Source organism: Poromitra crassiceps (genome assembly GCF_964638095.1).
Source record: "Poromitra crassiceps genome assembly, chromosome: 23".
NCBI classification, from domain to species: Eukaryota; Metazoa; Chordata; class Actinopteri; order Beryciformes; family Melamphaidae; genus Poromitra; species Poromitra crassiceps.
In genome coordinates, this window is record NC_139639.1 from 13,273,536 (window position 1) to 13,300,979 (window position 27,444).

The window sequence follows — 27,444 nt, forward strand, 5'->3', positions numbered from 1 at the left end:
TGCTTTGTGTCGCTTCTCTGCCCATGCAGCACTAGCGTGCCAACCAAAATTGTGAGATTGGGGTTAAAATCATTTGAAAACATGCTTCAGGAAGTTAAAACAGTGCCCTTGTATATTCGTATCAGCAGCCGGCAAAGTGGACAGAGCTGACAAATGGATGGATATCGCCAGCGATGTTGTGTCGACCCCCACTCAGCAGCTTGGTTCGCTCGTCAGTGGCGTCATGGCTTTATTTCAATTCAGGTATTTAGCACTGAAGTGCACGACAGAGCTAGAACCTGTGCCCTCGACGGCTCAAAGTACCGCGACTCCGTCCGCCTTCGAGATACTGTTTCGTGCACAGCACGTTTTAATAACATTGAAGCATTCATATTGACTTAAATATTTTGTTCATATAAAACCGTGTGTAGAGCACAGTGGTAGAGTACATGTAGGCTATGTTGTGAAAAAAGTATCCATCGCTGCTGTAATTTTAAGGAAAATAAAAAATATATATATATTTCCTATCTATCCCTTGCTGCCACTGGAAAAAAAAAAAAATCCCTACCGACCCATCACCTCAACTGACAACCAACAGGAACCAAACTTTTCCTTTTTTTAGGCCCTAACACTGCGGTGAAAAGAGGGCGCCTCTCCAGGTTGGCTAAAATTGAATGCAAGGACAAACATTTAAATTTGGATTAGAAGAGTTTCAAGAGAACAGCAGTAAGGTAGTGAGTGTAAGGACACATTATAGATTACATTGATAGTAGTAGAGGACCAATTCTCACCTGAAGGATATGCAACACTGCATCACTGGCAATCCTGAGCCGCTTTGGTGGTGGCCTTGGTGAGGGAAAAAGTGACAGGAGTGTTGTCTAGAGCAGAGGTTCTCAAATGTTTTTCAGCCAAGGACCCCTTACAAGATAGAAAATATACCGGGGACCCCCTCATTCTGATTTGTGATTTTGGGCTAAGCTTAATTGTTTCCATGGTCACGTGCTTGACTTTTAAATTGATAGGTTTGTTAGAATAGAATGTAATCCAGAAACCATTTTAGATTTAAGTATTAAATATTTTCTTTGAACTATGAAGCTTTTACAAAAAAAAAAAAAAAATCCTGAAAACTTTTCGCGGACATCCTGGCAAAGTGCCACGGACCCCTGGGGGTCCCCGGACCCCCATTTGAGAACCACTGGTCTAGAGGGCAATGGTGACTCCATGATAGGCACTATGGGGGGGGGGGGGGGGGGAGGGGGGGTAGGAATGACACATTAGGTCCACTTTAAATAAATCTCAGCTGTCCACTGGAGGACCACTGCCCTGCATGTGTTTCAGCTCTTCCTGCTCTAACATGATTGAATGAAATGAAAACATCATCTGCCTTCATTACCCCAGGTGCACCCTACTGATGATAACCCCACGCCTGATTCAACTGATCAAGGGCAGCGTTTAAAGACAGGTTCAAAGTGCTGTTGGAACAAAAATATAAAATCTAAGGCTTAAATTGGTACGAGAGAGAGAGAGAATGAGAGAATATGTGTGCGCATGTTTTTTTAGGTGTTGGCAAACCTTAGCGAATCTCACCCTTCTTGTCTTACTCTGCCCACATGTGAAAATGAAATGATTTGTCATGTGTGATGAACTATTTGAAGTTTTCTAAGTCTGAATCTTGTTAAATGTTCAATGCCTTTACAATACAACGTTACAATATCAGAACATAACCACATGGTGATAGTGTAGGCATTAGGGCTGGGCGATAAAACGATAGCAATATATATTGCGATAGAGATGTCATCAATACAATAAAAATATGGTTCAATATAGGGGTGGGCGATATGACGATCTCAGATCGTTCACGATCAGAATGGCTCCACGATCTGCCTTTCCAGACAGATCGTTAGAATGTAGTGCACATTCTATCAGTTGCTTTTCTATGTGTGAAAGACGCTTCCAAAGTTGTCCTCCCCTCCCCCTTTTCACTTTGCAAAGTGCAGCAGCATGGACGATGACAACACGGAGGGGCAGTGGTTTGACACACACACACACACACACACACACACACACACACACACAACCAGGGCTTGCCTTGACACGAAGGACCTCCCATCATCCCGGGGACCTTAAAAATAGCGTCAGGGACGATGAAAATTAATTTGGGGACGGAGCCTGGACGATACGATACGATATACTTTATTGTCAGTTCAGACTGAAATTTGTCTTGCAAGACAGCGGCAGTCCCACACACAAACACATGACAAAAATACAAAGATACATACACACTGGTCACTGCTCCACTGACCCTCGGCCATGTTCTTGATTAAGCCTCAGGATCGACTGATGTATAAAGGACTTTCTTAGTCTGACTTTGAAAGTTGGGATTAAGTATCTCCTGCCAGCCTAAACTGCTAGCCTAAACACACGCTCTGCTCGTTAATGAACGGCGATGAAAATGACACGAACGCAAATGCAACCTTTACAACACACACACGCACACTAAACAAACATGCGGGCACTGGCAGAGAGACAAACAGGCAGATCGAGGGGAACTCATCGCGCAAAAAGTGTCTGAATCTCATCTATGATGGCTGCTTTATCTTTGTGATAGTTTGAGTTTAATTTGCTTCAGTCAGACTTTGGCAGTTATTTTAAATGCGAGGACGCATTGCTCCCAATCTAGCTGCTGCCCTCATCCTGCTGCCTCGTATTCTCAGGAGAGCGCGTTTCAGCTCCACCTTTTAGTTTCTTCCCCCCCACCTCTCTCACTGCTTAAAGCTCAACTCAAATCAAATCACGCAACCGACAGTGGACTCAATCGCAGATAGCCCATATATTCGTCCCATCGCCCAGCCCTACTGTATAAATAATAGTGAACCAAGAGATAGATAGATAGATAGATAGTGTTTGCATGCTTGTGAACATTATTTCTTAGCGCATGAATTATTGGAAACTCAGCGCAAATGAACGTCATGAAAATATTTATAAAACAAATTGCATTTTAAATTTCCATGACTTTTCCAGGTTTCTCATGACCATACGTACCCTGAAATTAGTTTGGTTGTACTTGTACTGTTCAGTTAGAGCTGGGTATTGGTTCAAATTTCAAGAATCGATTCGATTCGGATTCACAAGGTTGCGAATCGATTAATTTCAATTCGATTCGATTCCGATTCGATCCATTTCAATATTGGGCAGATGTATAGACCTCAAATCTGTTTGCACTATAATGTTTGTGAACTGGAAATGTTCATGAGCTGTATTTAATTGTATTTTATTTTATTTACAAAGCATTTATACTTTATAAAACAGTTTACTGCATGCTGCTGTTCAATGATTCTGTTGTATAGTGGAAATCTAAATTTGTTTGGCTTCTCACAGAAGACTGTAAAGAAAGAGACAGAAGACTGTAAAGAAAGATAAGGTGTTGAATGACTATGTTGGTCATGTTTAAATAAAAAAGAATTACATGATGTAACTGCTTGCTTTATGGTCAATTCTGAATGTAAATATTAATATTTTTTAATAATGCACCAGGTTAGAGGGTTCCTTCCTTGTACAATTTACAGCATTAGTTCTTTGAGAATTTCTTCCATTATCAAAGCAAAACTGGTATTGTAACTAAAATATCGATATCGAAACGTATCGTATCGGAAATCGTATCGACTTGGGACCTTGTGTATCGGAATTGTATCGTATCGGGAAGTCAGTGGCGATACCCAGCCCTAGCTCTGACCCTCAGCTGCATACAGCTCAACTCAAGCCCCTGTTTGGTCCAAAGTAGAGCTAGATGACCTAACTACATCATGATACATGACCGTATCAATGTGTTTTATTGGGTGGAAGCATTTTTGACTTTCCATGCCACTTCAATAGAACTGGTCCCAATGCAAAATCGTATCGTATCCTTCTCCCCCTCGAGGATCCCTTGGAGGTCCCTGGACCCCACTTTCACTTTCAGAACCACTGAGTTAGAAAACAGCCTGATAAAAGAAGTGACATTGTGTTGACTTGACAGTATGGCCCTGTCCCTCTCTCGTCTCCTCCTCTGTTTCTCGCTCTGGCTGCGGACGGACGAGTTGGCTCATGATGAAGAGGCAGGATCTGGAGGGTTGCTGGAGCAGAGTCTGGCTGCTCCTCTCTTTCTGCACCCAGCACAGGACACGAGCTGCCCTCCACATCACACACACAAGTTACTTTCAAAATGTAATATAGTACATAATACATATTACTAATTACTTTAATTTGAAAGTAATAAGTTACTTTACAATATTACTTTCTATGTAGAGTAACTCGTTACTTATTACACTACCTTTGCATTACTTTTACCAAAACAACAGCAGCAGCAGAATGACATCGCCACCCCGGAACCATCCCGAAAAATAATCAATTTGTAACTTCAGTTAACTTAAGTAACTGGTATACTATTACTGAAATCCTATACGTAATAAGTTATATTACTGAGTTACTGCTAAAAGTAATATATTTCATGTAATATGTTACTTTTGTAATGAGTTGCCCCCCTAACACCACACACACACACACACACACACAAAACCAAAACAAACTGAATTAATCGTTTCAGGCATTTTGTGAGGAGGAGAAACATTTTAACTTACTGTGCTTTCAAAACCCAGACATGCCGCTACGACCTCTCAGCAACGCACACTGGACCAGTGCTACTCGAACATCCGATACTGTTATAAGGCTACACCCCGCCCCCCCTTCGGCAGATCGGACCACACCTCCATCCTGCTCGTTCCCAGGTACCATCAAAAACTCAAGCAACACCCCCCGGCCTTCCGAACCGCCCACTGCTGGTCAGACCAATCAGAGGACATCCTGAGGGACTGCTTTGACCAAGTAGCATGGGAAGAGTTCAGGGCTGCATGGGACCTGGACGATTATGCAGAAACGGTAACAGGCTTCATAAAAAGATGCACAGAGGATATAATCCCAACAAAAATAATCAAACTAATGCCAAACCAGAAACCCTGGATCAACAGTGATGTTGTTCAGCACCGCCTGAATGCTCTGAGAATCTGATAACAATGTATCTGAATGCTCTGAGAATCTGATAACAATGTATCTGAATGCTCTGAGAATCTGATAACAATGTATCTGAATGCTCTGAGAATCTGATAACAATGTATCTGAATGCTCTGAGAATCTGATAACAATGTATCTGAATGCTCTGAGAATCTGATAACAATGTATCTGAATGCTCTGAGAATCTGATAACAATGTATCTGAATGCTCTGAGAATCTGATAACAATGTATCTGAATGCTCTGAGCATCTGATAACAATGTATCTGAATGCTCTGAGAATCTGATAACAATGTATCTGAATGCTCTGAGAATCTGATTCAATGTATCTGAATGCTCTGAGAATCTGGTAACAATGTATCTGAATGCTCTGAGAATCTGATTCAATGTATCTGAATGCTCTGAGAATCTGGTAACAATGTATCTGAATGCTCTGAGAATCTGATAACAATGTATCTGAATGCTCTGAGAATCTGATAACAATGTATCTGAATGCTCTGAGAATCTGATAACAATGTATCTGAATGCTCTGAGAATCTGATAACAATGTACCTGAATGCTCTGAGAATCTGATAACAATGTATCTGAATGCTCTGAGAATCTGATAACAATGTATCTGAATGCTCTGAGAATCTGATAACAATGTATCTGAATGCTCTGAGAATCTGATAACAATGTACCTGAATGCTCTGAGAATCTGATAACAATGTATCTGAATGCTCTGAGAATCTGATAACAATGTATCTGAATGCTCTGAGAATCTGATAACAATGTATCTGAATGCTCTGAGAATCTGATAACAATGTATCTGAATGCTCTGAGAATCTGATAACAATGTACCTGAATGCTCTGAGAATCTGATAACAATGTACCTGAATGCTCTGAGAATCTGATAACAATGTATCTGAATGCTCTGAGAATCTGATAACAATGTACCTGAATGCTCTGAGAATCTGATAACAATGTATCTGAATGCTCTGAGAATCTGATAACAATGTATCTGAATGCTCTGAGAATCTGATAACAATGTATCTGAATGCTCTGAGAATCTGATAACAATGTATCTGAATGCTCTGAGAATCTGATAACAATGTACCTGAATGCTCTGAGAATCTGATAACAATGTACCTGAATGCTCTGAGAATCTGATAACAATGTATCTGAATGCTCTGAGAATCTGATAACAATGTATCTGAATGCTCTGAGAATCTGATAACAATGTATCTGAATGCTCTGAGAATCTGATAACAATGTATCTGAATGCTCTGAGAATCTGATAACAATGTACCTGAATGCTCTGAGAATCTGATAACAATGTATCTGAATGCTCTGAGAATCTGATAACAATGTATCTGAATGCTCTGAGAATCTGATAACAATGTATCTGAATGCTCTGAGAATCTGATAACAATGTATCTGAATGCTCTGAGAATCTGATAACAATGTATCTGAATGCTCTGAGAATCTGATAACAATGTACCTGAATGCTCTGAGAATCTGATAACAATGTATCTGAATGCTCTGAGAATCTGATAACAATGTATCTGAATGCTCTGAGAATCTGATAACAATGTATCTGAATGCTCTGAGAATCTGATAACAATGTACCTGAATGCTCTGAGAATCTGATAACAATGTATCTGAATGCTCTGAGAATCTGATAACAATGTATCTGAATGCTCTGAGAATCTGATAACAATGTATCTGAATGCTCTGAGAATCTGATAACAATGTATCTGAATGCTCTGAGAATCTGATAACAATGTACCTGAATGCTCTGAGAATCTGATAACAATGTACCTGAATGCTCTGAGAATCTGATAACAATGTATCTGAATGCTCTGAGAATCTGATAACAATGTATCTGAATGCTCTGAGAATCTGATTCAATGTATCTGAATGCTCTGAGAATCTGATAACAATGTATCTGAATGCTCTGAGAATCTGATTCAATGTATCTGAATGCTCTGAGAATCTGGTAACAATGTATCTGAATGCTCTGAGAATCTGCTAACAATGTATCTGAATGCTCTGAGAATCTGATAACAATGTATCTGAATGCTCTGAGAATCTGATAACAAGGCATTGACTGACTGAGATCACAGAGCTGAAATGAATACTAGGGCTTTTTTTGTCCCTGCACCTCTCATCTCCTCCTTGATGGTAGAAAAGGAGAGCGCTCACAGAGTGAATGGTGGAGAGTCACCATATTTGGCCATGGTTAAATAGGCCAGGTTGATTACTTTTTCTTTTATTATCCTCGAGAAGCAATTGATCCTCCACATTTGATCCATCCAGAACACACAGAGCAGAGGGCAGCCGCAGCAGTACAACACCTGCACCAACTCTTTAGCCAGTGCCTTGGTCAGAGGGGCACTGAGAGGACTTTAAAAGAGTCTGAACTAGGGATGTAACCATAACCGGTTTTAATGATCACCGTGATCAAATTCCTTACAATAACCGTACCGTTTCAAATTTTCATGATCGTTAAAACCGTGGTACCATGATTACCGTGGTACCATGGTTACTGTGCTTTGAAAAACTTGGTAAATACTGTCCATCATCAACCAAAGTTGTCAACCGTCTCCCAGATGCAAACGTGCAGCCTTGGAGAAATGATTTCAGTGAGCGTATCAATCCTTTTTGGGTCTGAGTTTTCAATATGAAACCAGGTGAAATGATTTCTGTGAGTGTATCAGTACTTTTTGAACATTTTCAGCACACTTTAACAAACTGTGATAATACTGATATCCGTGATCATTTTGGTCACGATGTGACCAATGATGTGAATTTTTCATACCGTTACATCTCTAGTCTGAACCCTCCTAACTCTGGCTAGTCTACAGGGAGTGAAGCATGGCATATTTGCTGCAGTGTTCACTGTTCACATCAATGCATGATCCATATTCAATGTTTGCTGACAGATGAAGGAGGAGCAAGGCGTGTAGCCGAGCAGATAGATAGCAGCTGAAGAAGCCTGAGGATAGAGTGACAAAAACACCATCTCCTCCCTTCGCCTTCTTCAAGCTGTGCATGCATCTCATACATAGGAAGGAACAAGATTACAGTTTCTTTGAGATGTTGGTACAGACTATCGAAATACATTTGGTGCCGAAGTTGACGACTTCAATGGTAAATTAATTGTACATCATATTTTATCCAATCACCATACCTGTTCTAAAAACAGAAGTGACTGCTGATTGGCTCACAAGGTAACTACTTGAGTTGTCCAAAATCGCAAAATAACTGGGATGTGGAGGCTAAATGACATCACATCCGTTTTGTTAGCGTTCCATTTGCAGAAAACTTGAGCTGGGAAGTTCCCTGTTCATTGGTCAGATCCAGTCGCTAGCCAGGCTAGCCATTGTTAGCAATAACAATTGACAACATGGCATTTCGTGGCATTTTGCGCATACAAACACTGCAGCCTCATGTCCACACAGATATAAGTTAGGCAGTGCTGTGTGTACAGCTGATTTAATGAGACAAACAAAACAGAAGTGCTAAACAACATTACTACGATTACTACTACTGTTGTTGTGCGATTTTTGAGGTTGGGGCTGCTGAGGCTCCTACAAGTTTGGAATGGGAAATACCAGCTCGGTGACGTCACCGTCCCAGCTCATGAACTTTGAAGTCGTAAGATTACCAGTTCCCAGTTATAAAGGAATGCACGATTATAATCACAGTAATATTGTTTAGCACTGCTGTTTTGTTTGTGTCTCATTAAATCAGCTGTACACACAGCACTGCATAACTTATATCTGTGTGGACATGAGGCTACAGTGTTTGTATGCGCAAAATGCCATGTTATCAACTGTTATTGCTAACAATGGCTAGCCTGGCTAGGGACTGGATCTGACCAGTGAACTTCCCAGCTCAAGTATTCTGCAAATGGAACGCTAACAAAACGGATGTGACGTCATTTAGCCTCCACATCCCAGTTCTTTTGCGATAAAGGAATTCGCAACATGTGGTCTGTCTTCATGGTGGTCAGGCATTTTACCACTAAATTGGGGTCAACCTCTCACTAATTGCAACAAAACCAATCAGAGTACCAGGCAGCCAGCTGCTTCATGCGGAGCGAGCGGACAATCCGATGCATGGGTGCTGCCCGCCCGCCTGGAATCTCCGAGGGGCGACCCCTGACTACCACGCTCTCAACCGCGCGCCATTCACGCTATTTCTGTAAATACGATATTCCTGGAATGCGCGTTTTAACGAGCTAGTTACATTTCTTTGCATTCTTAGAGATTATAGTTTTTGTTTTTTGTTCATGTTTCATACAATTGACCAAGTTAGTAGTTAGTTTATGGGATAGGAATTCGGCCAGATGACAGGCACTAGGCACCATTTTCTACTTCATTTGGAAGAGAAAATTATCCTGAAATGAAGATTTGATTGACAGCTGCATGTCGTGATATGATTGGTGGAAATGGGGTAGAAATTTGATAGTACTAGCTGACATCAGCAAACTGTAGATTACCGTTATCAATGAAATCTTGAAAAATGAACTTTTGACATGAAAAAGTATGAAAAACTAAATAAATTAGATTTGTGATTTTTTTTGGCATACATTATTAACTCATTGAGTGCCAGCCACTTTTGGAGAACGGAAGCTCCCAGTGCCAGAGTTTCAGAGCGTTTTCAGTGATTTCTCGAGGGCAACAGAATATTGTGTGATATTACTATGTAAACACCGAACACGCACAAAGAACGAGGAGACTCTCTTCTATCATCTGCAAAAAAAAGTTTATTGATCCCATTTTCCGTTCTTTAGTTATGAGCCGGAGAAGATAGGCTGTTTTGAGCAAAAAGACAGGTTTCAAATTATAAGCTGAGATATTCAGCCTTTTGTGAAATGCAGCATTTCAAGCACATTCACTGACGCTAGCTAATATTTTCTGATGTAGTGACGTGGTGTAGTTCTGTGGAGCCTGCGTGCCCCACCCCCCTCTCCCCGCCTCAGCTGCAAACTCCTCCCCACACGCACCCAGTCTATTTTCGGAGCCTCCGTTTTTGCGCCGGGCGGCTCCCAGCGCGACAAGGAAATGCCAAACGGGACTGCAGGGATAGGTTTGGCCCTTCGGCGTCGGGTGCTGCCTTTCTGGTGGGTAATCGTGTGGAGAAACTATATGCAGACAGACAGACAGAGGCAGAGGAGCTCAGTTGTGTGCGCGGATTGACTGATGTTCGCAGCCCGACGTCAGCTGCAGACAGAGCAATCTATATGGCTCTGGCTGCAGCATGCATCGGCTTCTCTTTGATCACTGCTTTTTGCTGCAGTTTTCCGGACCTTTCTGTAATCTGGAGAGCACTGTCGCCACCTAATGAGTCCGTAAAATAGGTTATACACCTTCAATAGCTCCCATATTTGTACAGGAGATGCCTGATGCTTTGATCCACGTCCCACCGTCAAAAAATGCAATTGACGAACATACTCGTCCTTGGCACTCTACGTTACTAAACGAAATGACGAACATACTCGTCCATGGCACTCAATGAGTTAAACAGGTGCACTGCATACCCAGGTATTTGAACTAAAAGAAAAGAAAAGTCATTTTTGGGTTCAGTTTTGGGTTCAGCAAAAGAGCCAAGTAGTGGTGATTAAATTCTCCAACCGGCTTTTCACTTTTACAGACACAAACACCAACCTGTTGTTTTAGCTCAACGGCGTTCCTTCTTTCCAAGTCAGAGGTAGAACAGTCGTCTGCCTTCCGCTTAAGCCCCTTTTTCATCTGAATATAAAGAAAAAGACCATTGTTTCTGATCCAACCAGCAAATTCCACCACACAGTGTCACTATAGCCCCTTTGCCATTTCATGCTCCCCCCCTAACTCTTGTTACCAGCAACTGCAAAAATGGCCTCACTGTGTGGTGAGCACACCTTGGCCTTCAAGAGACAAGGTCAGGCCAACAGCAAAGAGTGAGACACTTCATGACTCTATATACCTTCACTATCTACTGTATATCATTTGTCATGGTGTGGATGTTTCAAATCAAGGTTGTTCTTTATTGAGCGCTATAATGGGTTACATTTACTGAAGTAGCAAACATCCAACCACATTTCAGAGGAACATTCAAAATGCTTCCTTCTTTGAAATGGCAGAGGTGTTAAGCTGCGTTCACACTGACCTACACTGTATTGTGTTTTTCGCAGGCATCGAGTTTACATACAAAGTCAATGCAAACGAGCGATTGAGCGTATATTCGCCCGGGAGAAAAATCGCTGGGCGTCCGAGCGACAGAGACAGAGCGATAGGGAGAAAATACGCTCGTCGCCCGAGATGAAATATCCCAACTCGAGCGAAATTACGCTGGCATCAGTCGCTCGCTGTTCAACGCTGATTGGCTGCCGTGTTGAGAGTGAGTCAAGGATCACACTGGCTTGGAACAAAGCGCTGGTTTATTGTGTGGCAACAAACCGCATTGACAGCTGATTGACAGGCTGACAGTTGACATGAAGTGAAGTCTGTACTAAAAACACGATTTCAGACGGCAGCCCGTCTTTATTGTCACATGAACACTACAACACACGCATGCGGCCACTACACACACTCATGCTGACGGTGGCCGGTGAAATATGTCTTCTGCATTTGACCCATCCAGGCTTGTCCTTTCCTCCAGGGGGCAGGCCAGGAGCAGTGGTCGCTATTTCTTTCCAGCGCCCGGGGACCTTCATTGGACCATCATTGGACCAACTTCAGATGTTGTCGTCACTGGTCGAATGACGATCTTCTGCATGTTTTTAGTGGGGGGGTTATGTACAGAGGAACCCCCTGGGGGGTGCGGGGAGAACATGCAAACTCCACACAGAAAGGCCCTTTCGACGAGATAGCCCACCTGGGCAGTAGGCACTGAAGATATGGGGGGGTCACAACTCCAGCGCCCACAGTGTCCCAGGTGAGAATCAAACCCAGGACCTTCGAGCTGTGAGGCGACAGCGCTTACCACTGCACCACTGTACCCCTGGTATATACCTACCGGTATATAACTCACGTTAGGAGCACGCTGATAGGCTTAGCTTGTAAACAACTATGGTGGCTCGTAGTGGACAAACATCATGACATTGCGTAACGTTATAGCCCCCAGATGTCCGTCAATTCGTGTGCCTGTTGATGAGTGATTTAAACACAGCGACAGAGCGATTCCAAAGGGTTGAATCAAGCGACAGAGCAAAAAATAAATATCTCGGGTGTGAACACAGCTTTAGGAACACCCTTTCTGTATGTGTGCACTCTCAAAACTAAATTTTCATAATTTAAATCACTTCTTGTCATGACTTTACTATGTGTACAAGCCACTCAGGAACCATTAACACATTCACTGCCAGCCGTTTTTTTTTTACTGTAGGTAGCTTCTGCCAAGGTTTTTTTTTGAGGATTCTGGCTCATCTTTCAACAGCCGAGGATTATTTTCTGCTAAGATTTTGTGAACACAAAATATCTCAAAAGAACTAATAGAATGTGTGCTTTCTCTGTCTAAAAGAGTTAGTTTGTAGAGTTAGTAGTTATGTAGGCATTAGCACTTGAATACAGCATGGTTTCAGCATCTGAAAATTTAAGCTGAGATAAATGGCTTTTTGTGAAATTCGATAGAACAGTCACTTTAACCATTCATTTTTGGCATCAGTAAGACGTCAGACATCTAAACAATAGTTTTGAACAGTAATTTCCTCCATAACAGCAGGAAACCCCCCTCTCCTTCAAACTCCTCCCTCCGTGTGTGTTCTCCTCCTGCCTCCCTGGCTCTGCAGCGGGCGTGTCACAAGCGAGTTGCTGCTGCTGCTGCTGCCTGTCTGCTGGCGGCCACTCTTTGGGCGAGTCTGGATGGGCTCGCTCATTTCTTGGGGTTTCGGTTGAGAGCTTTGATGAAGCTTTTGCGATTCTGGTCTTATTTATGCTGCGTGTTTCAAAGTGTGTTGCACCCATAATCTATTATGCAAATTTGCAATCCCCCACCGCCAGCTCCCTGCGCGAAAGCGAAAGCGTTTTCGCCAATCCATTTTCATGAGAATGGCTTCCTCACGCGGCTGTTTTTGCTTGGCTTTCTCTCGTCTGGAGAGCACTGTCGCCACTTAGTGGGTCGGTAAAATAGATTATACACATTCAATACCTCCCATATTTTAATAGGAGATGTAAAAGGGGTTGATCGACGTCCCACCGTCAAAAAAATATATATTTTTTTTTGGACGAGATATCTCGTCATTGGCAGTCAACCGTTGGTTTCTGCTTGACGAGATATCTCGTCCACGGCAGTGAACGTGTTAACAACACCTACTGTTTGTTAATGTGGTTGGCTGGGATGGACCGGAGCACATGAGGAGGAGGAATGCCCAACACTGCCGGCTGGAACACGACCTCTGACCCAGGGGAGTGGCTTCTCTTCACTGCACCTGCATTAAAGGATATGTTCACCCAAACATTTACATTCTGTCATCCTACTCCATGACATATATATATATATATATATATATATATATATATATATATATATATATATATATATATATATATATATACGGTATATATATATATATGTGTGTGTGTGTGTGTATAAACATTTCTCTTTTCTCTATATATCTCTGTTTGCTCTCTGTAGAAAAAAGGGGGTCATGTAGCCTATAATTCCATTATCATCCATGCACATTAAAATCTAATATACATGGTTATCTTAGAGAATACCATGGGGATTTAGGTGGATTTTTTTAATTAATTTATGAAATAGAAAAATACATTGGGCCAACGTGGCCAACTTTTACAAATGCTTAAAAGGGTCCTTAATAAAATGTTGCCCGACAACGCCACCTAGGGTTGCAGCAGAGCCTAGGAACTCTAGTTCTGAAAGATTAAAAGCTGCACAGGTTCGTTTAAAATCAGGAGTAAGCAGAGATAAAAACTACAACCAAGGTAAAAAGGGAATAACAATGTTTATTTATAAAAATAGGTGACCCAGCCCAGCTCCACTGACTGAAGATCCAGGTCCACTTGTCTCAGTCCTCCCGCTTGCTCTCCGGTATCCTTTAAAGATCAAACACAGCGTCAGCCACCACTGCCACTCAAGTTAACTTTAAGGCAAATATCCACTGCAAAACATCCACTGCAAATTAATAGCCACTCTGCATGCTAATCACTCGTGATAGGAACCCGTAGGTATTAAGCTCGACAAATCTCACAGTAATTGGGTCGAGGCTAGGGGGATGTGCTGCAATAGCAGTCAAAAGTCCCAGTGGTCCTGGTGACAGCAGGTGGAACTACGGAATATTTTAAAAGTGGCTGGGGGTAAAAGGGCCCATTAAGATCAACACTATAAATAAAAATGTCCCAGATAAAACGCTAAAAACAGGTCTAAAATATGGCAATCGCCGTGTTCTTATAAAATGCTGGACAGGAGGAAGGGAGCAAGGGGTACTTAAAGGGGGACTAACCCCCCAGATATGTATCAGAACTAGGGCTGGGTCGGTTTGAAAATTTTAAAACCGGTTCGATATTGCCGTCTAAACCGGATCGAACCGGTATACCGATTTTTTTTGTAATTTAAAAAAAAAAAAAAAAAAAAAAAAAAAAATTCAAGCAGGGCTCCCGAGTGTGGCCCATAACTGTCTGTAGTGCAACTTCAGTCCACCTGATAGCGATAATACACCTCTAAGCTGGTATTGTCAACCAGCAATGATACTGAATAAAAAGAAGCAGGACGCCTGTGTAACAAACACCCTGTATTTATTTCTCATAACTATTCAGCTCAACTTTTCTTCTAAACATCAAAATAATAAATGAAATAAGACTTCTGCCTATAGTGCAACTTGAGAAAAAGGCTAATAAAAACACAAGCAGTGCAATCAGAATGGATTGGCTTACAGCTGAGCTGCCTTATAAACTTCAAAACTCACAAATTCACACAATATAGGGCCTAGGCATGGGTCGGTTTGAACATTTTGAAACCGGTTCGATATTCCCCAAAAAAACGTATCAAAGTGGCTGCAGTTGGTGGCGATAATGCACCTCTAAGCTGGTATGCTGCCAACCAGCACGAACACTGAATACAAATAAGCAGAACCTTTTAACTGTAACAACACACTGTTTTTATTTCTCATAACTATTCAGCTTAACTTTTCTTCAAACATCAACATAATAAACAAAATAAGACTTTTGCCTACTAGTGCAACTTGAGAAGAGGCTAATACGAACAATAGTGCAATCAGAATGGACTGGCAAAAAAAAAAAACAAAAAAAAAAATTTTTTTTTTTTTTTTTTTTTAGGTTTTTTCGGTTTGCACGTGATCAAACCGGTTTGGGCTCGTATACCGAACCGAACCGGTAAAACCGGAAATCGACCCATGCCTAATCAGAACAGTGATTTGAAAATACCTATGGAAAAAACCAAGAAATGACATATGCTCTTGTCTATACTAAACTCTTTGGCTGTGTTCAAGTCAAGATTTTTTTTCGGAAATGGACGCTATTACAGTTTGCCTACCGCCTCAAAAATATTTTTTTTGAGAGGGGCAATATCTTTATAAATATCAACAACTAGCCAACGCTGGTGGCATGTATGGAAAGAGTGTTGCTCAAAATTGTTGATAGTTATATCAATTTGGCCATTCAGTGGCGAACTAGAAATTTAATTATTTTTGTCCCATTTTGTCCCATGTGTGTGTGCGTGGCTTGTCTAAACTTCCGTTTAAAGAGCCTCGCTGCTCTCAGCACACAGCACAGTGAGGACAAACCTCTCGCTCTGGGGTAACACAATGCGAGATTTCTCCACGTAATTCCCTCGTCTAACTAGAGATAAACCGCGCAATGAAATCCGTTTTTAATTTGCGTTTTGGGGCTTTTTGTGATTCTTGTTGAAAGTTACAGCACCTCTGATTTTCCTCTCAGGGCGCAGGAGGCAGCGCAGAGCTCTTCTCCTCCTCACAGACTGTTCCTATGCAAATCCCCCCTATGAGCACACACCAGTGGGCAACAGAATTAGGGAATGTATGAAGCCAGTCGTGAAATTCCATTAATTCGAAAAGTCCGCAGGGGGGCGCACGTCAGGTCCGGAAGTGACGACACGTACATTGGCTCCAATGTAAAAATGAGCCGACTTCTCTCTCGTTCTGTGTCTTAAATAAACATTTTCCGAATGAGCTTATGGTCTGAATAAACAATTTCAAGTCTTTTTCATGCTCTCCTGGGCTCCGTTTTCTAAATTATGGTCCCATTTCGAGTAAAAGAGCCGATAAAAATTATAACTTTGGGGGCGGGATTTTCTTTGATTTACACCAGCCACAGGAAACCAGATGATTCCAACCAGTTGCCAAGGCAGGCTAGCTAGCTAGCTAGCAACGTAGCCAGAGATTAAAAGTAAAATAACAGAAACAGCGTTACCCTTATGATATTTTAATGATGTTAGTAGACACACGTAATAGTATAGATCCCCGTTATGAGGTATGTTGATCAAAAGAACACCTAAAACGCTATATCGAAATCGGGTTTTAGTGGACGGGCAGCTCTGAAGTTGGGGCTTCAGAGCTGATCTGCGGCTAGCTAGCTAGCAACGTAGCAACAGTATAGAGCCCCCGAGGTCTGTTGATCAAAAGAACACCTAACGCTATATCGTTATGTAATGTGACTTGTGACATGATCACCACATTTCAATAAATATAACGTTTTTGCACATTTGAATGCTGCTGGTCGTTTGTTTAATGCTGTATATATTGGACATTTAAAGCTGATACACAATTGTGTTGAGGTATTCCACAAAGCTCAATTAAAAATATAACGTGTAACCACGTGTAACACTTGAAACAATCAAATTTAACTTTTTCACAGCAATACACAGTCCAGCCCACCATGGTATGGTTAAGGATTGGAACCATTGTTTGAATTATATCGAAATATATTTGCATGGTGTAGCATGTAATGCAGTCTGTTAAGATACTGTAAACATGCTAGATACTCTGTGACACAGAAAGGCAGACGAGCTAGCAGCAGGGATCTTGTCACCCTGATTTCAGATAAACTTGTCTGTCTAGTAGCTAGACAATATTACTGTACCATAATACCACAAGCTAAAGGCAGCATACACCAATGGAAGGATGGGTAGCATTTGTCATCCAGGCTATACAGTAACGTTAGGCTATTATAAAGTTATGAAACGCTGATTCAGACGTTACAATAATATGACATAATATGAGCCAGTTAGCCTAGCTAGAGAGAGTAATTTCAGACCACCAGATATCACCATATTTCATTTCAATAAATATAAAGCATTCGTTGATTGAAGCAGACTGCTGATCGCTTGTTTCTCCGTCGTCATGTCCTCATGGTCCAATCTTCGGTTCGTAGTTCGTGTTCACTCGACATCAACAATCTTTATATCACATCTGATCATTTTATCCAACCTGCCTCTGACCAGACAACTAATGGATCGTTCTGCGCGATCATATTTGCGACATTCAGATACATGATAATATACAACAAGGCTATCTTTGTTGACAATGTTTATTGACAAAAGCATTAAAACAAGCAAATATAACAATATTCTCCGGTCACTGGCAGATACTAGCTAGGCTACAACTTGTTCAAAGCAAATCTCTCATGTCAGCATTTGGCTTGTGTGTTATGGCAATTTCCTATGTTGAAACAACTGATCAGCAGTAACATGTAGTTTAGCGTTAATCTCAGGAGAACAGAATATTATAGCTTTGATCGTCACAAATCATAATCCTCTGTTGTGTGTCCCATCGGTACTGGACGGCGCCTACCCCTGGAAGAAACGAATTAGACACTGTTAATCACTGTATAACGTTAATGTCTGCTTACCCAACACTACGTGCGATTGGTAAATACTGTAAATGCAGAGGTGGATAAAGTATCCAGAGGAGTTTAACCCCCTTGTTCCCCCTCATTGATTGATAGTTGATCTAACGTTAGCTAGATATATAACGCTATAGCTGGTAGATCATATGAGTATGCTTTGAGTCTGCCTCATCTCAAAGAGGTAACCTAGGTAAACAGAACTGCGTTTGTTTTCTGTCTACGTCCGAATCTGTGCAGCATGCAATACTAGACACTGTTAATCACTGTATAACGTTAACGTTTGCTTACCCAACACTACGTGCAATTGGTAAATACTGTAAATGCAGAGGTGGATAAACTATCCAGAGGAGTTTAACCCCCTTGTTCCCTCTCATTGATTGATAGTTGATCTAACGTTAGCTAGATATATAACGCTATAGCTGGTAGATCATGAGTATGCTTTGACTCTGCCTCATCTCAAAGAGGTAACCTAGGTAAACAGAACTGCGTTTGTTTTCTGTCTACGTCCGAATCTGTGCAGCATGCAATACTGTTTAACGTTGTATAACGTTAACTTATGCTACTCTAGTCTAACGTAGCTAGCGTTAATGTCATGCTATGTAATTAGCGTTACGTTAGAAAATAAGATTACCTCGATTTTGTGGAAGATGCAAGCGGCAGGCTGGTGACGCCGCGCGAGGTCTGGAGGAAATAATACTCTGGTTTTTCTTCGGGCTATTGTATTCAATGTGAGAGCAATGGAGCAAGGCTAGCAATAGCAACTAACGTTAGCAACATTTGTTAGCCAAGCTAACGGCTAGCAGGGAAAATAACATGAACAAGATGGATGCCGTGGCGGAGGAAACCCTCCCCCGAGTCCCGTCCACGCTCACGCCCTTTCCTGTTTTCCCGGCTCCAGGTTTGAACAGATTTCCCACAATGCAACAGGAAAATCCATTCATCCAATCAAACGAAATCAAACAATATCGGGAAGTGAGCTTCATTTTGCCGTGTCAAAATCATATAGCTAAGGTGGTCCAGATATTATGTACTGTCAATGGCACACACACACAGACAGAGCCAGTCGCTCTGCTCTGCTGACTTGATTTCCTGAGAAGTTGGCGTTGCTTGTACACAGTGATGATATTATATTAGCCGATATGTTTAGAGAAGCTTTGTCACGTTGTCACGTCGTAGTATAGCGTTATATTTTACATGTCCGCTAAACTGCGATGAGATTTGTTTGCTGAAATGTCAGACTGTTGAAAGCCCCCACCTCTCACTGCTGCTGTGTGCTGCTGCTGCTGCGCGCCCCCACGGGTGCATGAGAGAGCAGACTCCCGTTTGACTGGCCGAGAGAAAGTGCTTCCAAGTCGGACTGATAGCCGCGGAAATGTCAGACTGTGCTCTCTCTGCTCTCAGAGCACAGAGAGCCCAGCTGCTGCTGCGCGCGCTCCCGGAGCTTGGGGCTCGTCCATGAGGTTTACAGTACGACTCTCTCCCGCCTGCCTGGGCTGGAGACAGTGCTTTCAACTCGGACTGATAATATAAACATCATCATTCGAGCTTATCCAGGTAAGATATTAATAAAGTAATGACACATTCAGCGGGAAACTAACTATAATTAAGACATGTGCCAACTTTGACGACGTTTGGTTCAGTATTTTAAGAGCAAACTTCAATAGGAATAGGCTTGGAGTTGTGAGGAGCCGAAAGGGTACAGGGGGAGTAGTGGAGTAACTATCTTGAAATCCCATAGTCTTTGGGAACACTGTGACGTCAGTGTGTTCCTAATCTCCCATTCATTTGAGAAAAGAAAAAAAAGCAGTGTTACACCCTTAGAGGGCGCTTATGCCAGATATGCTGCTGAAAAATGATACAAATGGTCAAATGGCAACAGTTTGGTGTCAAATGAAAAAAAGTGTTTTGGGGGTTAGTTACACTTTAACTCGAGAGAGGGGCATGTCGCAACGCCACCCCTCTGCTGCGGTCCAATGGCTTCCCCCTTGCTTTCACAGATGACTCTTGCTTCTCCGACGCAGCTCGCCCAATCACAGGCCGTCGTCCCAGTGCCACACACCTTGTTCTGTTGGAGGACAGGAAACCCACAGCTAATCTTCTGTACACAAGCACAATGCTCTCCCCACCCTGCCTGGCCCCGCAGCCGGCCTCAATTGGCCCATTTCCACCACAGGTAGTAGCGCGATCCCGCTCCGCTCGACTCGATAAATTGTCTCATTCCACCGGTTAAAACCGTCCCAGCCCGGGTTGTATTGGGGTTGAGTCGTGCTACTTTTCGTACCTGCCTCGTCGGGGTTCTATTCTGTCAACCCGGTACCATACAGTGACATGAAAACATTGTTGACGACTGATTGGTCAGGCAGAATCGTGTTTACTCTATCTACTGACTGTCAATGCAATGCTGCATACCAGTTTAGTGGGCTTACCTTCTCTTCTGTTATGTATATTTCCATCAGTCTTTTGTGTTGCTGCCTTCGCCTCTGGTGAAATAAAATCTTGGCGGTGGTTTCAATTGTTTTGAGTGTGAAAAAAGTCCGCTGCTCAGGAAGCTCCTGTGCAGCGCTCTGCTGGGCCGCAGGCGGGTCTTGCTGAAGCCGCGGTCTTGCCCGGTGAGAGGCCGCCGGGGTACAGGCTTCACACTCTGTCTGTAGCGCCTCTCCCGTCCCCGCGCAGCGCATGCATCTCCTGGCCGATTGTCACATTTGCCCATGTACACTGTAGGTCATTTAGAGGCACCAGTATTTCATAAACAGTTTAAAAGTTCTGTGGATGGATTTAATTGTAACGTGATGTTATAGCCTACTTCGGCTATAAGCGAAGGACAGATATGCGGTCGCTATGACGACCAGCTGTGGGCGGGGGCAGATGATCTGCGGTCGAAGCAGAACATCCATCGGGCCGAAACGAGTAGAGCCGACTGGTGACGAGCTGTGCAGGGCAGTAAAATGTGGTGGAAATGAGCCAAATGTGTCCGCCGCAATTCGGTAGGCTCTTTCACACCGGCCTTGAAAGCCGAAAAATGCACGGAAAATAGGATTTGCGCCTCCAATGTGAAAGTCGCCTTTTGTCCCGCGACGGGAGGTAGTAACAGTGCCGGGTTACCTGGCAACCCGCCTCCATTTGAAAGCGTGTCGCAGCAAGCCGGAAAAGGTGCGAATGGTCAGCTCATTCATAAAAAAATTACAGGGGAAATCACCTCATGTAGCAAGAAAGTGCACGAGTGAAAGTAAAAAAAAGTAGCCTATACAATCATGACTGCAGGGACGCCAGGAGGAATGCTCCGTGCGGTTAGGCTTTATGCTCAAACAATGTTGACATTAGTACGGTAGGTAAAATTAACGGATATAATAATAAGCTTCAGAGGGCTATTCACCTTATTCACCACACCCACTTTTTCTCTCTTCCGCGTTCAACGCAAACATATTTGTTCTTCCGGTTCAGCGCTAGTTGCCTTATGTGGCTAATATTAGCCGCTAGTTAGTTATGTTATATGGCAGTAAAGTGCCACTGAATGACCAAATTGATATAACTTTTTTTTTTCCCCCCCCGATTTTTTTATCCCATTTTATCCCCCATTAGTGCTCACTTGAGCTGCTTTCACACATGTCTGGAATTCAGGAGTTATCTAGAGGCTATCCGGATGGCTGTCATGTGTGAATGTGTGCATGTGGCTCATGCGCGCTCCCGTGGATCCTCGTCCTATCCGGAGGGAAGTGTAGCCCCAGCCGTAGTCGCAGGAGTGGATCCCCCCCCCCCCCCCCCCCTCCAGAGCTCCGTGAAGTAGTCAGCTCGTGAGTGCATGAGGACAGAGACGATCGTGACAGATTATTATTATATAAATAGTCGATGTGAATGAGCGAGCAAAAAACACATGCCATTTGGTTTCCAAATGAAGCTCAAAACTGCTCCGTGTGCGACAGCCAACATGTTGCTGGATTGCTGGATTGAAAGGCTCATGGCTCTGATCTGATTTCATGTCTGCTTCGCACAGCACACACATTTAATAAGCATTTTTGGACGCGAGGGTCGTCCCGCTTCCCAGTATTGGACATCGCTAGGTAGGGTATCTGGATCTGGTTGCGTTCATGTCTTTGATTTAACGTGTACACAGCGTTTGTGAAGATTCAATGGCAGAACCGCAAATTCCAAGTAGCGTCAAGTCAGGCAGTATATAACGAAAACTTCCGGGTATAACCTTCGCAATAATGGCAATTAAATAAAGTAAATGCACGTGTAATGTTTTTTGTGTGTGTTTCGAAAGATACAGAACGGAGATAAACTGGAAGAATATCTGCTCCCTTCGAAAAGTCAATTTTAACCCGTAGTGAGTCGACATTCTGATTTTTTGTTACTAAGTAATACAACATTTATTTTATTTTGAAGGTAAAAACGTCTAGCTTCCTGTATTCTGTATAATTCTAGTAGGTTGGATGCATTTTAGGACTGAACATAGCAAAGACCTGTTTTGTTTGTAGTGCTTGCGACTCGATGAAATCGATGCATCTGGGCGTGAGTTGTAGGGTTGTTTAATTAATTACTTACTAACGTTATGCGCAAACGATTATATGCCGTGAACGTTAGGCAGTTAATGCCCATTATGTATTTTTCGTTTTCACAACTCGTGTGGTCATGCCCAAATTCCCCCACCCCCGCCGCCCGCCCCCTCTCTACTTTACAAACTCTGCGGAGGTGCTACTCATGTGTGAAAGCAACATGCCTCATGTGTGAAAGGGTACACTTCACATATCATCCGGGGCAGGCTCAGTGGGGGGCAACCCTCACCTGATCCGGAGTTCATGTGTGAAAATAGCTTTGATTTCTCAATCCTGGTTGCTACTCCATCCTCTGCCGATCTGGGGAGAGCCGAGACTGGCTCACTGCTTCCTCCGAGACATGGGCAGTCAGCCAGCCGCTTCTTTTCACCTGACAGAGGAAGCTTCACCGGTAGGACATAGCACGTGGGAGGTTCACGCTATTCCAACCAGTTCCCCTCCCTCTGAACAGGCGCCCTTAACGACCAGAGGAGGAACCACATTAGCAACCAGGATATTGCATGTTTTTGTGAAGGGGGTTCCTATGTGAAGGAAACCCCCGGGAGGCACGGGGAGAACATGCAAACTCCACACAGAAAGGCCCTTTTGCCGACCCCACCCGGGCGGTGGGCACTCGAGGACATGCGGACGGGCACGCATTCCTTCAGCGTTCACCTCGTCCCAGGTGGGAATCGAACCCACGACCTTCGAGCTGTGAGGCGATAGTGCTTACCACTGCACCACCGTACCTCCCAAATTGATATAACTTTTAACCATTTTGAGTAACACTGTTTCCATACGGATCACCAGCGTTAGTTTGTTGTTTGTAACGTGGCTATATTCATAACGTTTCTATCTCGCACATACGTAGGTTACGCCAAACCACACATAGGTTATGTGGGTTTCAGGACGCAACAGCCTCGACTCCACTAACGTCATCTTTAGAGCACAATATTCCTGGAATGCAAGTTTAACTAAACAGTTACATGTCCTCTGCATTCTACATAAAATTAAGATATTACGGGTTGTTTTATTTTGTATGTTACATACGTATTGGCCAAGATATGTTAGTTTATGGGGGAGTAATTTTGCCACTTTAGGAGGGGAGTGTGCGCGGCCATTTTGCCTGCGGGGTTTTTGGCAAGTCAAAACGGAAATACTATTACGAAATGACGTAATGCGGAAGCGTCCATGTGTGAGCAAAGAATAAGGTGAATAGCCGTCTGTGGCGAGTTGGTCTGAGGAGCAGATGCATGCGTTTTGATATTAAGGCGAGTCCGCCCACCATGCGAGTGGTGCTTGCCTTTCAATCCGGGAGCAGGGGATTTCACCTGAAAGTACACTGCAGCACGGGAATGTGGCCGTGCTTCTTGGCTCTGTGTGAAAGCAATTTCTGTGGCGAGGCTGCGGGCTTTGCGGGACTCCTAAACTGCTTTTTTGCCACGATCTGTGTGTGAAAGAGCCTAGTGAGTACTTACTCTTGTCCCGGGCAATAACAGGTCCTGTTATTGGCCCAGGCTGGAGTAGAAAAGCAGAACGGACACTGGCTGCTGCGCTTCAGGTTCCAGAGTGGTCCTAGGCTCGTCCGGATAGGTGCTGTGTCTTATAGAAAAATAAAGTTTGTCTCCCGCAAGAAAAAACCTTTTGTGGAGAGTGGAAGCGAGCAAACCTTAAAAAAATCCCACAGGAACACTGGTCTTTTTAGTAGAAAATGTTAAAAAGCCTTTATCTTAAACATGGCTATAGATTAAAAAACACACCAACATGTTTCTGCTCACACAGGAGCCTTCATCAGGGAGTAAGAGGACATGTGAATCTAAAGCTGCGTTCACACCGACCTATTAAAGTTTTTTGCTGGCGTCGAGTTTACATAAAAAGTCAATGCAAACGAACGATTGAGCGTATATTCGCCTGGGAGAAATATCGCTGGGCGTCCGAGCAACAGAGACAGAGCGATAGGGAGAAAATACGCTCGTCGCTCGAGATGAAATATCCCAACTCGAGCGAAATTACGCTGGCATCAGTCGCTCGCTGTTCAACGCTGATTGGCTGCCGTGTGAGAGCGAGTCAAGGATCACACTGGCTTGGAACAAACCGCTGGTTTATTCTGTGGCAACAAACCGCATTGACAGCTGATTGACAGGCTGACAGCTGACATGAAGTGAAGTCTGTCCTACCGGTATGGAGCTCGCATTAGGAGCACACTGATAGGCTTTAGCTTGTAAACAATGATGGTGGCTCGTAGTGGACAAATATCATGACATTGCGTAACGTTATAGCCCCCACATCTCCGTCAATTCATGTGCCTGTTGACGAGCGATTTAAACAGAGCGACAGAGCGATTCCAAAGGGTTGAATCAAGCGACAGAGCGAAAAATAAATATCTTGGTGTGAACACAGCTTAAGTCTGCTGTTTTAATTTCGATATGCTTGAGTGACATAATGTTTCAGTTTGTGGGCATTGTTGCTGTTGGCAATTAAACGATCTAACGTTCTCTTTCTCGAGACAATATGTCTGGATTTTGATAGGCCACGGTAGCGTGTGTGAGAGGGGGAGAGAGAGACAGAGAGAAAGCTGCGGTGGTTGTCTTTATAGGCAACACAGTCTAGCAACGTTTTGGACCAACGAGTTCAGCAGCACGGCAGCATGCACAGAGAGGGAGAGAGAGAGATGTGTTGTCATATCGTGATATTGATGTCGGGCCTCGCAACGGGCTCGGGCCAATTACTTTCATGACTCATCCAGGCCGGGTCGGGCACGGGCCTGCATGTCACGGGCCGGGGGGGGCTCGGGCCGAGATTTCAGGCCCGCGCAGCTCTCTAGTTCCTACACGGTTTTCCATTTTAAAAGTTCCATATTTTTCCAGGCAGACCCTGTGTTCTAACCATGTTCTTGACTGGTTTTGATTTTGGTGAATTGATTTGATATAATGCAGTGGCCGGGTAAATACGAGCATCCCTCTGAGCATTATTCTTCACATCAACATCAACTGTGGACTCAAAGTGGCTCTACAACAACCTCAACGCTGTGGAGCGGCTGTGGCTCAGGAGGTAGAGCGGGCCGTCCACTAACGAGGAGGTCGGTCCGCCGATCATCGGTGGTTCGATTCCCGGTTCCTCCAGTCCACTTGTCAAAGTGACCTTAGGCAAGATACTGAACCCCAAATTGCTCCCGATGGTTGCGCAGCACCCTGCGTCGTAGCTTGCCGTCATGGGTGTGTGTGTGAATGTCAGCACTAAAGCGCTTTGAGTGGTTGGTAGACTACAGCAGTGGTTCTCCCCCCCCCCCCTCCCAGGGGGTCACGGGAGGATGATTGCAGGATGATTGTCAAAAGAGAAAAAAGAAAATAAATTACTTTTCTCCCATGATGATGAAATCTCCCATACCAATGGTTTAATGTATTATAAAGCTATATAAACTATAAAAACGAGTTTAGTGAGCGAGTGAAATCAGTGTGTAAAGCGTGCGCAATGTCATTGGGTTGGGTTGCGGCGGGAGGGGGGGTCGCGAACCCCAGCCTAAAGTTTTTTGGGAGTCACGGTTCAAAAAGGTTGAGAACCACTGGACTAGAGAAGCCCGATTTTACCATAATTATCTGAGTATCAGACGTGAACCACAAGCTTTTGCAGACTTTTTTTTTCTTCAAATCACCAATCTATTCAATAGTTGGAAATGATCAAATTCATCTTGAATAGTTTTCCAGACTTTCCAGACCTGCGTAGGAACCCTGTGACATGTACTGCAGCATTCACATTGGAGCCAATGTCTTTCCTTGCTGAGGTGACATCGACCAGGTTGCCTTTATAAAACACTAGTGTGTGTGTGTGTGTGTGTGTGTGTGTGTGTGTGTGTGTGTGTGTGTGTGTGTTTTACCGGTGTGACGAGCAGCTGAGCAGTGAGAGTCTGTTTCACGTTCCTCCTCTGCAGAGAAAAGCCAGAGTTAGATTCTCCCTCCTGTCCTCCCTCCAATCAGAGAACGAGTTGTATTGTTTAGATTCAGTTTCATATTGATTTAGATCATTAGGTGACAGGAGTCCTTCACCTGGCCTGCTGTGATCTCTTTGTCAACCGGCAGCCTCTTGCCATCAATCAAACTCCGTCCTCAATCTGGTGCGCCCACGCTTTCAGTCCCTCCTGAAACAAAAGACCTGACCTGAGAACAGTTCCAGTCAAGCTGCTGAATTGAATGTCTGTATGGGTTTTCTAACTGTGTGCATCTTTGCATGTGTGTAAGAGTAACAGTATGAATGATTCATGAATAATTAATGTATACATTTCAATTTCTGTTTAATTTGGGACCAACAACGATAATTTATCTGAATTCTTATGTTCTAATTAAAGTGCCTACCGATTGTGGTTGTCCTACTATTACAGGTATGTTAACATGTGTTAAAAGTGCTGTATTACGGTATATGCTATGTAAATCACCAGTTAATTGGGTGAAAATCCTTTTGTGAAGACTGCTAAGACTTGCATGTGTTAGTTACAGTACTATGGGCAGTGAATACGCCACTGTCTGTGGCGTGTCTTACTGCTCTATTGCCCGTTGCCTCTTGTTTTTTATTTATATATCTTCTATTTTATTTTTTGCACTATGTTGTAAAGGAGCCTACAGCACAAGAATTTCACACGTGATACTTGTACTACGGAGTGACAATAAAAATCTTGAATCTTGAATCTACAGTACATGCTTGCATTTTTTGGGAACCAAAAAGGTGGTAGTAAAGCAAAAATATTGTTGTGTAAAACTGAGCATTTAGAGTCAGTGATATGTATGCTTTTGTTTAAATGCAAGAATATATTTGTATATGATAAGAGTGTAGTGGATATTGTTATAAGTTAAGTTATCCTTTATTTATCCCCATGGGGAAATTCATCCTCTGCATTTGACCCATCCTCTACTAGGAAGCTTCCTAGAACTAGGAGCAGCAACCAGGGACCAACTCCAATCAATGTACACTATACGGTCACAATGTAAAAGTAAAAGGGAGCAGAGTAGGAATATCATACTGTGTGTGTGTGTGCGTGCGTGCGTGCCTGCGTGCTAACCATGAGACATTTCTCCATGCTTTCTGTGCTGGT

The 27,444-nt window shown here is 43.2% G+C and overlaps 1 long non-coding RNA gene across 1 annotated transcript; it reads right to left on the minus strand.

Moving 5' to 3' along the window:
- Positions 1–770: 770 nt before the first annotated feature.
- LOC310796686 lies at positions 771–13,390 on the minus strand. Its single transcript, XR_014553694.1, has 3 exons — positions 13,304–13,390; positions 10,678–10,761; positions 771–825 (listed from the first exon to the last, which is right to left on the minus strand). It is a non-coding gene; the product is annotated as an uncharacterized lncRNA (long non-coding RNA).
- Between the last annotated feature and the right edge of the window lie 14,054 nt (positions 13,391–27,444).